Genomic DNA, 14,864 nt, shown 5'->3' on the forward strand with positions numbered 1-14,864 from the left:
GGCTCAGAAGGCGGAGCCACTGGAGGTGGAGCCGAAGGTGGCGTGGGCGAAGAAGGCTCTGAAGACGGAGCCAATGGAGGCTTCGGAGGCGGAGCCGGGAGAGGCTCGGGAGGAGGAATTGAAGGAGGCGGAGCCGAAGGAGGCGAGGGCGATGAAGGCTCTGAAGACGGAGCCAAGGGAGGCTTCGGAGGCGGAGCCGGGAGAGGCTCGGGAGGCTCAGGAGGTGGAGCTGAAAGAGGCTCAGGATGCGGAGCCGAGGTAGGCGGCACCGTGGGAGGCTCTAGAAGCGGAGACCAGGAAGACTCTGGAGTCTCTGGGGGTAGAGACGTAGGAGGCTCTGAGGGTGGAGCCGCCAAAGGCTTGAGTGGCTTGAGAGGCGGTGCCGGAGGAGGCTCGGGAGGCGGAGCCATAGGAGGCTCTGAGGGCGGAGCCATCGAAGGCTTGAGTGGCTCGAGAGGCGAAGCCGGAGGAGTCTCGGGAGGCGGAGCCATAGGAGGCTCGGGAGGCTCTGAGGGCGGAGCCGTCGAAGGCTTGAGTGGCTCGGGAGAGGCGGAGCAGTAGGAGGCTCAAGAGGCTCTGGGGGCGGAGCCGCCAAAGGCTTGAGTGGATCGGAGAGGCGGAGCAATCGGAGGCTCTGGAGGCGGAGTCGTAGGGAGGCCCCGTGAGGAAGAGCTGCAGGAGGCTCGAGAGGCTCTGGGGGCGGAGCCGTAGGAGACTCGGGGGCGGAGCCCTGGAAGGCTCGGAGAGGTTCAGGGAGGTGGAGCCCTGGCAGGCCTCGAGAGGTTCGGGGCGGAGCCCTGGCAGGCTCGAGAGGCTTGAGGGGCGGAGCCCTGGCAGGCTCGAGAGGCTTGAGGGGCGGAGCCCTGGCAGGTTCGAGAGGCGGAGTTCTGGAAAGCTTGGGAGGCTCGAGAGACGGAGTCCTGGAAGACTCGAGAGACTTGAGGGGCGGAGCCCTGGAAGGCTCGAGGGACTTGAGGGGCGGAGCCCTGGTAGGCTCAAGAGGGCTGAGAGGCGGAGCCCTGGAAGGCTCGAGAGGCTTGAGAGGCGGAGCTCTGGGAAGCTCGGAGGGCTGGAGCTCTGGAAAGCTCAGGAGGCTTGAGAGACGGAGCCCTGGAAGACTCGAGAGACTTGAGAGGCGGAGCCCTAGGAGGCTCGGAGAGGCTTGAGGGGCGGACCCCTGGTAGGCTCGAGAGGCTTGAGGGGCGGAGCCCTGGAAGGCTCGAGAGGCGGAGCTCTGGAAAGCTCGGGAGGCGGAGCTCTGGAAAGCTCGGGAGGCGGAGCTCTGGAAAGCTCGGGAGGCTTGGGAGACGGAGCCCTGGAAGACTCGAGAGGCTTGAGAGGCGGAGCCCTAGGAGGCTCGAGAGGCTTGAGGGGCGGACCCCTGGTAGGCTCGAGAGGCTTGAGAGGCGGAGCTCTGGAAAGCTCGGGAGGCGGAGCTCTGGAAAGCTCGGGAAACTCGGATGGCTGAGCTCTGGAAAGCTCGGGAAACTCGGATGGCTGAGCTCTGGAAAGCTCGGGAAACTCGGATGGCTGAGCTCTGGAAAGCTCGGGAAACTCAGATGGCTGAGCTCTGGAAAGCTCGGGAAACTCGGATGGCTGAGCTCTGGAAAGCTAGGGAGGAGGAGCCCTGGAAGGCTCGAGAGACTTGAGAGACTTGGGAGGCGGAACCCTAGGGGGCTCGAGAGGCGCTGGCTCTTGGACGGTCACGGCCATTGGCACTGGCACTGGCTCTTGGACGGTCATGGCTACTGGCACTGGCTCTTGGACGGTCAAGGCTTCTGGCACTGGCTCTTGGACGGTCATGGCTACTGGCACTGGCTCTTGGACGGTCAAGGCTTCTGGCACTGGCTCTTGGACGGTCGTGGCTTTGGGCACTGGCTCTTGGACGGTCATGGCTACTGGCGCTGGCTCAGGGACGGTCGAGGCCACAGGCGCTGGCTCAGGGACGGTCGAGGCTACAGGCGCTGGCTCAGGGACGGTCGAGGCTACAGGCGCTGGCTCAGGGACGGTCGAGGCTACAGGCGCTGGCTCAGGGACGGTCGAGGCTACAGGCGCTGGCTCATTGATGTTTGAGGCTTGCGGCACTGGCTCATTGACGGTTGAGGCTAGCGGCACTGGCTCACTGACGTCTGAGGCTTGCGGCACTGGCTCATTGACGGTTGAGGCTAGCGGCACTGGCTCACTGACGTCTGAGGCTACAGGCTCTGGCTGGGTTACCGTGGTTAACGAGGATTCGGGCTCGCTCACGGTGACATGCGTGGGCTCTAGCTCGCTCACCGTGACATGCGTGGGCTCTAGTTCGCTCACCGTGACATGCGTGGGCTCTAGCTCGCTCACCGTGGCAGGCGCGGGCCGGGAGGCGGAAGCCCGTCTTCTCTCCTCCTCCGAGCAGACGCAGTGGGCCGCTGGCTCGTGGAAGGCGACTGGCGTGGGGACGGGCTCGCTGACAGGGGCCGGCATGGGCCGGAGGCGGAAGCTTGTCTTCTCCTCCTTCTCCGGGCTGACGAAGAGGACCGCTGCTGGCTCGCTGACCGGTCGCGAAGGATCGAACCACGGGCGAATGGAGGGTCAATTCTGCGGGAGGCGCTACGGGGTTCTCCTCGATGATGTCCACTGTTAAATGAGAACCGCAGATCTGTAGGGTCTCCTCAACGAACGCAGTGAAGCGTCCAGTCGCTGCGTGCGGTGGCAGCCGCTCCTTCAGCCCGTCATTCAGGTTGCCTCGGAAGAAGACCACGAGGAGTAATTAGGAAAGTCTGAAACGTTTGCCAGAGCCAGAAAGTCGTGGATGTGGTCTTCTATAGGTCGGTCCCCTTGCTTCAGGCTGAGCAGATCGTAATTCGCTCGAAAAACTGCTGGATCCATTGTGTGGTCGATCGTTCTGTAACGTCTGAATAATGAGGCTGACGAGGAGATGCGGATCCAAACGCAGTTTGAGTTTATTTGATAACAAAAACACTAAATGAACAAAAGAACAACCCACGATGGGGATGGGGAAACATAAACTAGATAAGGTAACCACGGTAGAGACAAACAGGGAACAAGGGAGAGACGCAAACATCAGGCAAATATCAATCAACGATCGACAAAGACTGAACAAAGACACGGGGTATAAATACACAAACATAGGAAAGGTGGCCAATGAAAGAACAGAACTCAAACAAGATAACAAGGTGATTAACAGAAACCAAAGGCAAATTAACAAGGGCAGGTGTAAACAATGAACAGTGAACACGAACGCTAACAAGGACTATGGAATTACATAAGGGACTAAAGTGAAAGCTAAGAAGTGCAAAAGTGACAACAATGGTAAACAAGAGGGCAACAGTGAAACGAGACAGGGTGGACTATGGAGTTAAATAAGGGACTAAAGTGAAAACTAAGAAGTGAAAAGTGACAAGGTGGAAAACAAAGGGCAACAGAGGGACAAGAGAGGGTAACCGTTACAAGTTTCTAACCGCGTGTCAGGTTTGATTTACTTTTTTCTGCACATGTTTGCCCAGTTCAAATGGTTGACATTCTTCTAGGGAATTTTCGACCTTGATTTACTGATTCACTGATCCTTCTTAAAGGAAACAGCGTTACAGAACTTTCAAGTTACAGTAGGTGTTCAATACACGTTTTGGTTATCTTTTTTCCTTTTCTTTCTTTTTCCCTAATCTTTTTCATACTTTTATTTGTTAATGGACAACTTCGAAGTTCAACCAGTTGAACATTGTTTCTTTAAATGTGCGGGCTTAAGAGATGACATTAAAAGAAAAGCAATTTTTCTGTTTTGTAGGCGTTATAATGCAGATTTTATTTTTTTGCAAGAGACTCATTCAGCTGCTTCTGATTCAAAATTCTGGAAAGCTCAATGGGGCGATATGTTTTTTTAGTCATGGGTCAAATAATTCAGCTGGTGTTCTTATTTTAATTCATAAGTTTAAAGGAGATATTGTAAATTCTGTGTACTCCCCTGAAGGAAGATGGGTTATTCTAACTGTTAAACTAGATAATACCATCTTTGTTATCTGTAATATCTATGGGTATAACTCCCACTCTATGAATAATTCATTTTTCACATTTCTCTTATTTTATCTCAATTGCTGCAAACAACCCCAAATGCTAAATTAATAATCGCGGGAGATTTTAATGAAGTCCCTGATGATTTGATGGATAGGTTTCCAAGGAAAGTAAGACCCCACTCTCAAAGCTCTAATATTATTGATTCCTTATGCAAAGATCTATCTTTAGTGGATTCAGTGGCGCTTACTTTAATAGTAATTCATTTGAATATACATGGAGCAATGCGTCAAAGTCTTTAAAATCGAGAATTGACCTATTTCTTATTTCTTCCAGTCTGTTACAACATGTTCAAGATATCTCCCATCATTATGCTCCCTTTTCAGATCACCTTCTGATTGAGTTGTCTTTACAGACTGTTCAGTAAACCCTGCTGCCTCCGTGGATATTGGAAACGTAACAATTCTATATTAGAAGATAACATTTTTACAAAAAATATTGAAACGTTAGCCACCAATATCTTTTATTCAGAGAAATCAGATTATGCAGCTAAATGGGAGTTATTCAAATTCAAATCCAGAGAATTAGCTATTAGGAGAAGTAAGGAATTAAAAAAAGAAAGAGATTGCATAGAAACAGAATTATTAAACAAAATTGATACTCTTTGGAAAGTTGGATCGCTCTCTCAAACAGAGGAAAGTGAGCTCCAGTCCTTAAAATTAAAACTTGATGACTTGTATATCAGCAAGGCTAGTGTAGCTTTTGTGCGTTCAAGAGCTAGATGGATAGAAAACGGAGAGAGGAATACAGCCTACTTTTTTGCACTTGAAAAAAGGAATTTTAAGAGAAATTCTTTGTCTGCATTATATATTAACAACACCTTATGCAAGGATCCCAAACTAATTTCAGATTTTGTCAGCTCCTTTTATGAAAAACTTTATCAGTCTAACTTTAATTATGACTTTTGTAAATCATTTACTAATGAAATTCAAGATTGTATTCCGTTAGTTAGTAATGACTTCAAAAATCTTTGTGACTCCGCCCTCAAGAAGGAGGAATTACTCTCAGCTGTCCAATATATGAAAAAGGGTAAGAGTCCGGGTCCAGGTGGGCTTTCAATTTAATTTTATCAACACTCCTGGAAGGTATTGGAAGATCCCCTTTTCTTATAGTTTAATGAATGTATTAAAAAAAAAGGATTTGGTCACAACTATGAAACAAGGATTAATCTCCCTGATTCCTAAACCAGATAAAGATGCTGTAACCCGACACACACACACACACACACACAAGTAGAGACAGTCACAATGATGAAAAACTGCTTTATTATAAATAAAGCCGTGAAGGCAAAAGTACAAACAAGGGGCAAATCCAGTGAAGAGTAGTCGTGGGAAGCGTAGGGTCAAAAGCCGGGGAATCAAAGATATAAACAAGGGGGCAGATCTAATGAGGGAGGTGAACGAGAGCGGGGAAAACAGTTAACAACTAGGGCGAGGAACAAGACGAGACTAGCGGGAACGAAGACAGGGGGACGAGAGGAATGGGGAGTTGGCAAGCTAACAGGTAATCAAACAGTGGGGAGGTCAAAACTAGACGAGACTAGCAAGGGTAAAACTAGACGAGACTAGCAGGGGCAGAACTAGACGAGACTAGCAAGGGCAAAGGTACGGGAAACTAAACATACAATAACCAACGGGAAACAAACGGAAGGATAGTGTATTTATAGGGGCGAGAACAGGTGTAAACAATGACAGGTGATAGGGACGAGTGCAGGTGTATCTAATGTGTGGAGATAGGAAGCGCGTGAGTGCAAGTGGGTCAGAGGGGGGAGAGAGTTTACGAGCGAGAGCTCGTAATAGCAGAACGAGCGTGTGAGCTCACGAGGGAGGAAACAGAGCGTACGAGCTCAAGGGGGCGGAGCGAGGAAGCGGGAAGCGAGAAGCGAGCACGCTCGCGGAGTGCATGTGTGCGTGCTCGCGAACGCGGAGATGGGGTAGAGGAGCGGGGTTCGTGACAGTAATCCCCCCTCTGAATAGGACGGCTCCTGACGGCCGCGCTCGGCTGCAAGGAGCGCGAGGGGACAGAACGAGCGTGTGAGCTCGCGGGGTGCAGAACGAGCGTGTGAGCTCGCGGGGTGCAGAACGAGCGTGTGAGCTCGCGGGGTGCAGAACGAGCGTGTGAGCTCGCGGGGTGCAGAACGAGCGTGTGAGCTTGAGGGAACAGAACGAGCGTGTGAGCTCGAGGGAGCAGAACGAGCGTGTGAGCTCGAGGGAATAGAAAACCCACAAAACACACAAACAATATGAGGGCAGTCCAAGGGGGTCAATGGGCAGTTCAAGGCAAGGTCAGGGGGAACATAGTGGACAGGCGGGTGGTCGGGAGGTCTAGGGGGCAGCCATAGGGCAGAGACTGGGTCAGGAGGTCTGGAAGGCGACTGGAGGACAGGGACTGGGTCCGGGGGTCTGGAAGGTGACCACCGGACAGGAATAGGGTCCGGAGGCCAGGGAAGAGGCCACAGGACAGGTAGAGGGTCAGGAAGTCCGGGCTGAGCCGTGAAAGGTGGAGCCATCAGAGGCGGCACCGTAGGTGGCTCTGGAGGTGGGGTCCTGGAAGGCTCCGGAGGTGGAGCCGACGGAGGCTTTAGGGGCGAAGGCCTGGAAGGCTCTGGAGGTGGAGCCGAAGGAGGCTTTAGGGGTGAAGGCCTGGAAGGCTCTGGAGGTGGAGCCAAGGGGGGCTTTAGGGGCGAAGGCCTGGAAGGCTCAGGAAGTGGAGCCCATGGAGGTGGCGCCGTAGGAGGCTCCAGAGGTGAAGCCCTGGAAGGCTCTGGAGGCAGAGCCGAGGGAGGTGACGCCATGGGAGGTGACGCCGTAGAAGGCTCCAGGAGTGAAGCCCTGGTAGGCTCTGGAGGCAGAGCCATAGGAGGTGGCGCTGTAGGAGGCTCCAGAGGTGAAGCCCTGGAAGGCTCTGGAGGCAGAGCGGAGGGAGGTGACGCCGTGGGAGGTGGCGCCGTAGAAGGCTCCAGGAGTGAAGCCCTGGTAGGCTCTGGAGGCAGAGCCGGGGGAGGTGACGCCGTGGGAGGTGGCGCCGTAGAAGGCTCGGGAGGCGAATCTCTAGAAGGCTCTGGAGTCTTAGGGAGCAGAGCCGTAGGAGGCTCAGGTGGCGGAGCTGTGGAAGGCTCGAGAGGCGGAGCCCTAGGAAGCTCTGGAGTCTTTGGGAGCAGAGCCATGAGAGGCTCGGGAGGTGGAGCCGTAGGAGGCTCTGGAGGGGGAGCCGTAGGAGGCTCGGGAGGCAGAGCCATAGGAGCCTCTAGTGGCCGAGCCCTGGGAAGGCTCGAGAGGCTTGAGGGGGAGCCATGAAAGACTCGAGAGACGGAGCCCTGAGAGGCTTGAGAGGAGGAGGAGCCCTGAAAGACTCGAGAGGGGGAGCCCTGAGAGGCTTGAGAGGGGGAGGAGCCCTGAGAGACTCGAGAGGCGAAGCCGTGAGAGGCTTGAGGGGAGGAGCCATGAAAGACTCGAGGGGCGGGGCCCTGAGAGGCGGAGGAGCCCTGAGAGACTCGAGAGGCAAAGCCGTGAGAGGCTTGAGGGGTGGAGCCATGAAAGACTCGAGAGGCGAAGCCGTGAGAGGCTTGAGGGGTGGAGCCATGAAAGACTCGAGAGGCGAAGCCGTGAGAGGCTTGAGGGGTGGAGCCATGAAAGACCCGAGGGATGGAGCCCTGAGAGACTCGAGAGGCGAAGCCGTGAGAGGCTTGTGAGGAGGAGCCCTAGGAGGCTCGTGAGGAGGGGCCCTCGGAGGCTCGAGAGGAGGAGCCCTGGGTGGCTCGAGAGGAGGAGCCCTGGGAGGCTCGAGAGGCGGAGCCATGGAAGACTCTGGGGGCGGAGCAGAACCCGGCAGAGCCGTGGAAGACTCTGGGGGCGGAGCGGAACCCGGCAGAGCCGTGGAAGACTCTGGGGGCGGAGCAGAACCCGGCAGAGCCGTGGAAGACTCTGGGGGCGGAGCAGAACCCGGCAGAGCCGTGGAAGACTCTGGGGCGGAGCAGAACCCGGCAGAGCCGTGGAAGACTCTGGGGAACCTCTGCGGTCTTGAGCACAAGACGATACTGGGGAGAAGGGGCCCTCTTCCTTCTCTGACGTCTTCGGCCAACAGGGGATGTGGCCATGGGGACGGTCGAGGCTACAGGCGCTGGCTCTGGGGCGGTCGAGGCTACAGGCGCTGGCTTGCTGACCGTGGCAGACATGGGCGCTGGCTCGTTGGCCGTGGCGGGCATGGGCGCTGGCTCGTTGGCCGTGGCGGGCATGGGCACTGGCTCGTTGGCCGTGGCGGGCATGGGCGCTGGCTCGTTGGCCGTGGCGGGCATGGGCGCTGGCTCGTTGGCCGTGGCGGGCATGGGCGCTGGCTCTCTGGCCGTGGCAGGCATGGGTGTTGACTTGCTGGCCGTGCCAGGCTTCGAGGCTGGGGCCGTGACAGGCCTCGGGATTGGGGCCGTGTCAGGCTTCGGGACTAGGGCCGTGTAAGGCTTAAAAACGGGGGCCGTGTAAGGCTTCAAGACGGGGGCCGTGTAAGGCTTCAAGACGGGGGCCATGTAAGGCTTCCAGACGGGGGCCGTGTAAGGCTTCGAGACGGGGGCCGTGTAAGGCTTCCAGACGGGGGCCGTGTAAGGCTTCAAGACGGGGGCCGTGGTAGGCTTCGAGACGGGGGCCGTGTAAGGCTTCGAGATGGGGGCCGTGGTAGGCTTCGAGACGGGGGCCGTGGTAGGCTTCGAGAGGGGGGTCTTGGTGTGGAGCGCTGGTTCAGTATCTGCCTCCCCCACAGTAAACGAGGAACCAACGCACAGCAGGGCGAGGTCAATAAACTGAGCCAGGTTGAGAGAGCATCGACCACCAGGCATGTATGATGAGGCTGGCTCATTCAGTCCATCTTGAAAAATGTCTTTCAGAACCACCTCATCAAAATTCACCTGGTTGGCCAGGGCACAAAAATCAGTGACATAAGCCTCCAAGGTTTGGCTCCCCTGACGCAAAACCATGAGTTGGGCCGCTGGGTCCATGATGTCGAGGGCGGGGTTAAGAGTGACACAACCGCTGCCTCGCATAAATAGCCCTAGGTTAGCGCCCGAAGAGTGCACGGCGCTCAGAGAGGGAGGAAACAGAGCGTACGAGCTCAAGGGGGCGGAGCGAGGAAGCGGGAAGCGAGAAGCGAGCACGCTCCCGGAGTGCATGTGTGCGTTCTCGCGAACGCGGAGATGGGGTAGAGGAGCGGGGTTCGTGACAGATGCCCAAAATATAGATAATTGGAGACCTATTACTCTATTAAATATAGACTATAAATTGTTTGCTTTAGTGTATGCAAAAAGATTAAAATCTGGATTAAATGAAATCATTAATGAGACTCAAACAGGTTTCATGAAAAATAGACACATTAGTAATAACATACGCCTTATAATTGACCTTCTAGACTATTCTGATCAAATTGATTCAGGGGCTCTTATTGTGTTGTTAGATTTTTGTAAAGCCTTTGACACCATCGAACACGGCTTCTTACTTCACTCACTGAAAGCTTTTGGTTTCGGCAATAATTTTATTGATATTATAGAAATGTTTTATAAAGATATTAATAGCTCTATTATTCTTAATATGGGAACCTCTAAAAGATTTGGGATCCATCGTGGCATACGCCAAGGCTGTCCAATCTCTCCCTTTCTGTTTTTATTAGTGGCTGAACTACTTTCTATCCACGTTTTGAATAATCATAACATTCTGGGACTTAAAATATTTGATAGAGAAATAAAAATTTCTCAATTGGCAGATGACACTGCTTTATTTCTGAGAGATAAATCGCAAGTTAAAACGGCCCTGGAATGTATTTCCAAATTTTCCAAATCCTCTGGCTTAATGTTAAATCTAAATAAATGTGAAATATTATTTATACACGATTCTATAGATATAATTGTTGAAAACATACCAGTAAAAGACTCTGTTAAATACCTTGGTATTCATATTTCTAAAAATAAACATACACGTGAACAATTGAATTTTATGCCTAAAATTAAAAAAACTAAAAATATTCTGAATAACTGGTTACAAAGGGATCTGACTTTGTTTGGGAGAGTTTTGCTTTCCAAAGCTGAGGGTCTTTCCAGATTTGTTTACCCAGCTCTCTCCCTTTATGTCAGTGATAAAACTTCCAAAGTAATTAATAAAACCTTTCTCGACTTTATTTGGAAAAATAAACCTTGCAAGTTAAAAAAGGACATTATATCAGGCAAAAGAATTGATGGTGGCTTAGAGATGTTCGATTTTTTTGATATTAACAATACCTTTAAACTTAATTGGTTAAGAAACTGTCAGAGAAATGAAAATTCATTATGGTTTTTTATTCCTCAGTTCATTTTCAAAAAGCTTGGAGGGTTATCTTTTCTATTGAGATGTAACTATATCCCTGGGAAATTACCAATTAAACTATCCAAATTTTACCAGCAAGTGTTATTAGCTTGGAAAATTGGTTTCCATCACAATTTTTCCCCACACAAAATGCTTCTCTGGAACAATAGTCTCATTACCTCTAGGAAAGAATCTTTATTTTTACACAAATGGTTTGAAAAAAATATATACTTTGTCATGGATTTGTTTGATGAAAATGGAAATGTTTTGTCTTATGAAGCTTTTATGTTCACCTACAATTTCCCCATTCCATTTAAAGAGTTCCAGCAAGTTGTAAAAGCTATTCCAGATGGGTTGAAACATTTGATGAAAAGTCACCTTACTTTTGGAAGTAACGAAAGGAAACTTCCTGAGTTAATAGTTGATGGTATCAAACTATTTTCTCATTCTTGTAATAATAAAAATATCAGATTAATTTTTCAATCCAATCATAAAATCTCTCCTAGAGGGAAATTTTTTTGGAATGCACAAATTGTTGATATTCATTGGAAAGAGGCATGGTTAAATCCATATAAATTTTGTATGCTGAATAAAGTTAAAGAGGTACACTTTAAAATACTTCATAAAATCTACCCTTGTAAAGCTTTGTTATCCAAATTCATGGACATTGACAACAAATGTTCTTTTTGTAATGTAAATGAGGAAGACTTGGCTCATTTGTTTTATAATTGTGTATCTCAAAAATTTTGGTCTGATGTTAGTCATTTTATTTTTGCCCCAAGAAAAGTGAATTATAAATTATCTCTAAAAGATGTTATATGTTCTTACACAAACAGAAGCAAATTGTATGAATATGTGGTGAATTTCTACATTTTGCATGGTAAATATTATATCCATAAACAAAAATTTGCAAAATGCATACCTAAATGTAGCCTATTCTTAATAGTGACTGAATCATTGAGGAAGTCATTAAAATTAATTAAAAATAAAAATAATGAAATGTTGTTAAACTTTATGGAGGAATTATTTAAATTTTAATTAATGCCCCCAATATGTTTACCAAATTCTATGAACATTGAACTTGTCAAAAGGAAAAGGGAAGAAATATTATTTTTTTTATTATTTTTTTTTTTCTTTCTTGTTGTTCCCTTTTGTTTTGTTTAATTTGTTTCAAGACATGTGATATTTGGCATGTGAAGTATTATTGGTGTATGCTGAATTCTGTCATTTGAGTTATTTGTCAATAAAAAAAAAAATTTAAAAAAAAGTGATTATCATGTTTTCTGACACTGTTATAATGTTGATAACATCAAACTAACAAATAGCAGAAGAAACTGAATACACCAAAAAATACCACTGACTCATTGGTAATCTGTGTGACTCATATTGCGTGTGTCTCCGGGTAGGAGTCATGAGTGGACAGATATATAAGAACACATCTCTCTCTCTCTCAGTTCTCTTGTTGTGTATCCTGTGACAGAAGATGTTCATGGTTTGACTTTCTACTCTGTGTTTTTGTGCTCGAGTCGTGTCAATATAAATATAATAGATCAGGATTCTTCTACACAACAGATGATGTGAATGTTTCTGCACTTCACTCATTTATTCAAGGTAATTAAAACACTTTTATCTTTAATTCTTTTATAAAAACCTTCATATCTGATTAAATACAGACAAATGTTTTTCAGTTCTCCATGTAAATCTGGACATTAATGTCAGGATTCATATTTAAATGATTGAATTACATTAAAGGAATAGTTATTTATTCATTTACTCACTCTCATGTAGTTCCAAATCTGTGTGACTCTTTCCTCAATTGAACACATAATAGATGTTTATCTTAATGAGAGAAATAAATGCTCGGAAGAACGAGAGAAAGTGAGAAAATGACCAAAGATCAACGAGTCAATGAAGAATCAAACAGTTTCATGTTTCTTCGTCAAAGCAGCACAAATAGTGGCCGACCAAACAGTGAGTTATTGTGTTTATTAAATGATATCAGTCATTATTTACATCATATCTCATATTCTCTGTAATCTAATGGTGTAGAATTGATCCTAAACAATAAGTGAGTTTATATGATCAGATGTTTGTATGTTTAATCTGTAGTGTCTGCTGATCTCAGACCTGTACAAACACAATCTTATGTATCACAGACTGTTAAACATGAGGTGAGATATTCACAGATCATCTACAGAAACTAAACGCTCAAAATAAATGTTCAAATGTTCAATTAATACATTTTCTTTTTCTTTAGAAAAGCACATCAAGATCTCTTCTGGAAGACTGTCTGAGACACGTTCAACTCAACTTTCAGCATTTACGATTGAAAATGAAGCAAAACTTCAAATAATCTCTCAAAATCTAAAAACTGTTCAACAATAGTTCAACATCAATCCTGTTGTAGGGAATGAAGGTCACAAATGATCATTTCTGGACTAAAAAGATGCTGAAAACAAAAACTTTGAGAACAAAGACTTTAAATGTTGTTTTAAAATATACTTTGTGCTTTTATTGTTGATTCTGTACATTGAAATGACTGTATATAAATAAATATATTAATAACAGGCAATGACCAAAAATAAAAACAACTATCTGAAATATACAATAGAGCAAGAACTGAGAAATTAATCAGTGAAATGTTATTAATATTTTACAGTCTAGATCAGAGGATCCCAAACTCTTTAACCACTGTCTCGATCTCAGGGATGACTTTTGTCTTATTGTGTACAGATGCAATCTATAATATTGATTGCACAGATGAGTGAAAACTGCTTCGTTTTGGCCAGATTCAGTTCTAAATGACGTTAAACCCATTCGTTCATCGATTTCATATGAAGTGTATCTGGACCTTAATTTTGATTCATTTCTAAACTAAATCTTTGACTTTGTTGACATGAGCAAACTGCATTGAACAATGGAAATACTCTTGTGAAAGAAATGATAATAGTTATATTAGAACAATATTATTTATGTATAACATACTTTAAGTATGTTGGAGCAGCCCTGTGTTGTGCTTATGGGTTGAAATGGATGACCAGTCTGTTTTCCAGGCAGAAGACAATCTCTTGTTGTTCATAAGGGTCTGATCATATGATAACTGGTGTGCTCAAACATAAACATGTTCATATCACATGAGAAATCTGCTGAGCTCTAATCACATGTAACTTGCTAACAAACAAGGATATATATACAAGTATCCTACATAAGCCTGCCATGAGTGTGAGGGGTCAGAAACCACATGAGCCTGGAGGACGGGGTCACCTCAACAAAGGTGACCTTTCTGGTAAAAAAAATCCACTGTGATTCTCATTAGATGATCATTTTTATAATTGTTATTTAGTTGAGGAAAGACCAGCGTCGGAATAGCCGGTCTGAGACTGCCACAAAAATTCCACCGTTATTCTTAATTAGGGAAATTTATATGTTTAAGAAAAGACCAATGCTGAAATAGAGTGGTGGTGGTGTAGTGGCTAAAGCACATAACTGGTAATCAGAAGGTTGCTGGTTCAATCCCCACAGTTACCACCATTGTGTCCTTGAGTAAGACACTTAACTCCAGGTTGCTCTGGGGGGATTGTCCCTGTAATAAGTGCACTGTAAGTCACTTTGGACAATATTATGTTACTCAAACATGTTTGGAACCACTAGAGAATCGCCTGACTGCAGTAAAAAAGGGAAAATGGGATCGAATTTGACCAAAGATTATGAGATTAACAGAGGTCCAGACCTCTGTCCAGATATGGATGATCCAAATTGTATATACATGTTAACTAATTAAAGACCAATCAGCTGCACTCAATTAGAGATCTGGGCAGCTGAATGTGGTTTTCCAAAGATTGGAGGTTTTAGCACAAAACAGATGAAACAGTTTAAGGAAAAACTGACAGAGAGGGAAAAAACAAGTCAAGAAAAACACGAGACAATGACTAAGAAAGAACAGAAAAAGCACAAGTTATTTAAAGGCATGAGTTATACAAGGAAAGCATTTTCTGATTGTTAATGGAAACAAACCTGAGGGACAGGGACTGCTAACAAAATCTCTCAGTGTCTAATATATGTAGATTACCCAGAGCTGGAGTCCCTTAAGGTCGCCCCCTTCAGAAGTGCTCCAATAATGAGTTGAACTGATGTATAACGCCACCTACTGTGTGACTACAGACACTACACCCATAATTACAGGACAGGAAAGAGTCAAATCTGCACAAAAGCCCAAAACATGCAAACTGAGATATGAATGAAGTGATAAAAGAGATTATAATAAACATACATTCAGGACAAAATCATGTTGTTATAAACTGATATTTTACAGCAAATCAAATACATTGATATGAAATATATATCTATGATCAATTCCATTGAAATGCATTTTGAGTGTGTTTGTGCAGATTTGGAGCAGTTGTACAATATAAAAGTGTTTCTGATCCCTCAACAGGCGACACATCAGTCTCAATAACCACAATGCAACAGTTTTCATGAAAG

At 46.9% G+C, this 14,864-nt stretch overlaps 1 long non-coding RNA gene across 2 annotated transcripts; it reads left to right on the forward strand.

Annotated features, from left to right (window-relative positions):
* The first annotated feature begins 11,860 nt into the window (after window positions 1-11,860).
* Window positions 11,861-12,976, forward strand: LOC127628015 (uncharacterized). 2 transcript variants are annotated; one of them, XR_007968600.1, is made up of 4 exons: window positions 11,861-11,993; window positions 12,214-12,353; window positions 12,492-12,553; window positions 12,640-12,976. It is a non-coding gene; the product is annotated as an uncharacterized LOC127628015 (long non-coding RNA). The 2 variants fall into 2 exon arrangements; XR_007968599.1 differs by having other exon boundaries at window positions 12,492-12,976.
* The last annotated feature ends 1,888 nt before the right edge of the window (window positions 12,977-14,864 follow it).

The sequence above is a fragment of the Xyrauchen texanus genome, chromosome 34 (assembly GCF_025860055.1).
Source record: "Xyrauchen texanus isolate HMW12.3.18 chromosome 34, RBS_HiC_50CHRs, whole genome shotgun sequence".
Lineage (NCBI taxonomy): Eukaryota > Metazoa > Chordata > Actinopteri > Cypriniformes > Catostomidae > Xyrauchen > Xyrauchen texanus.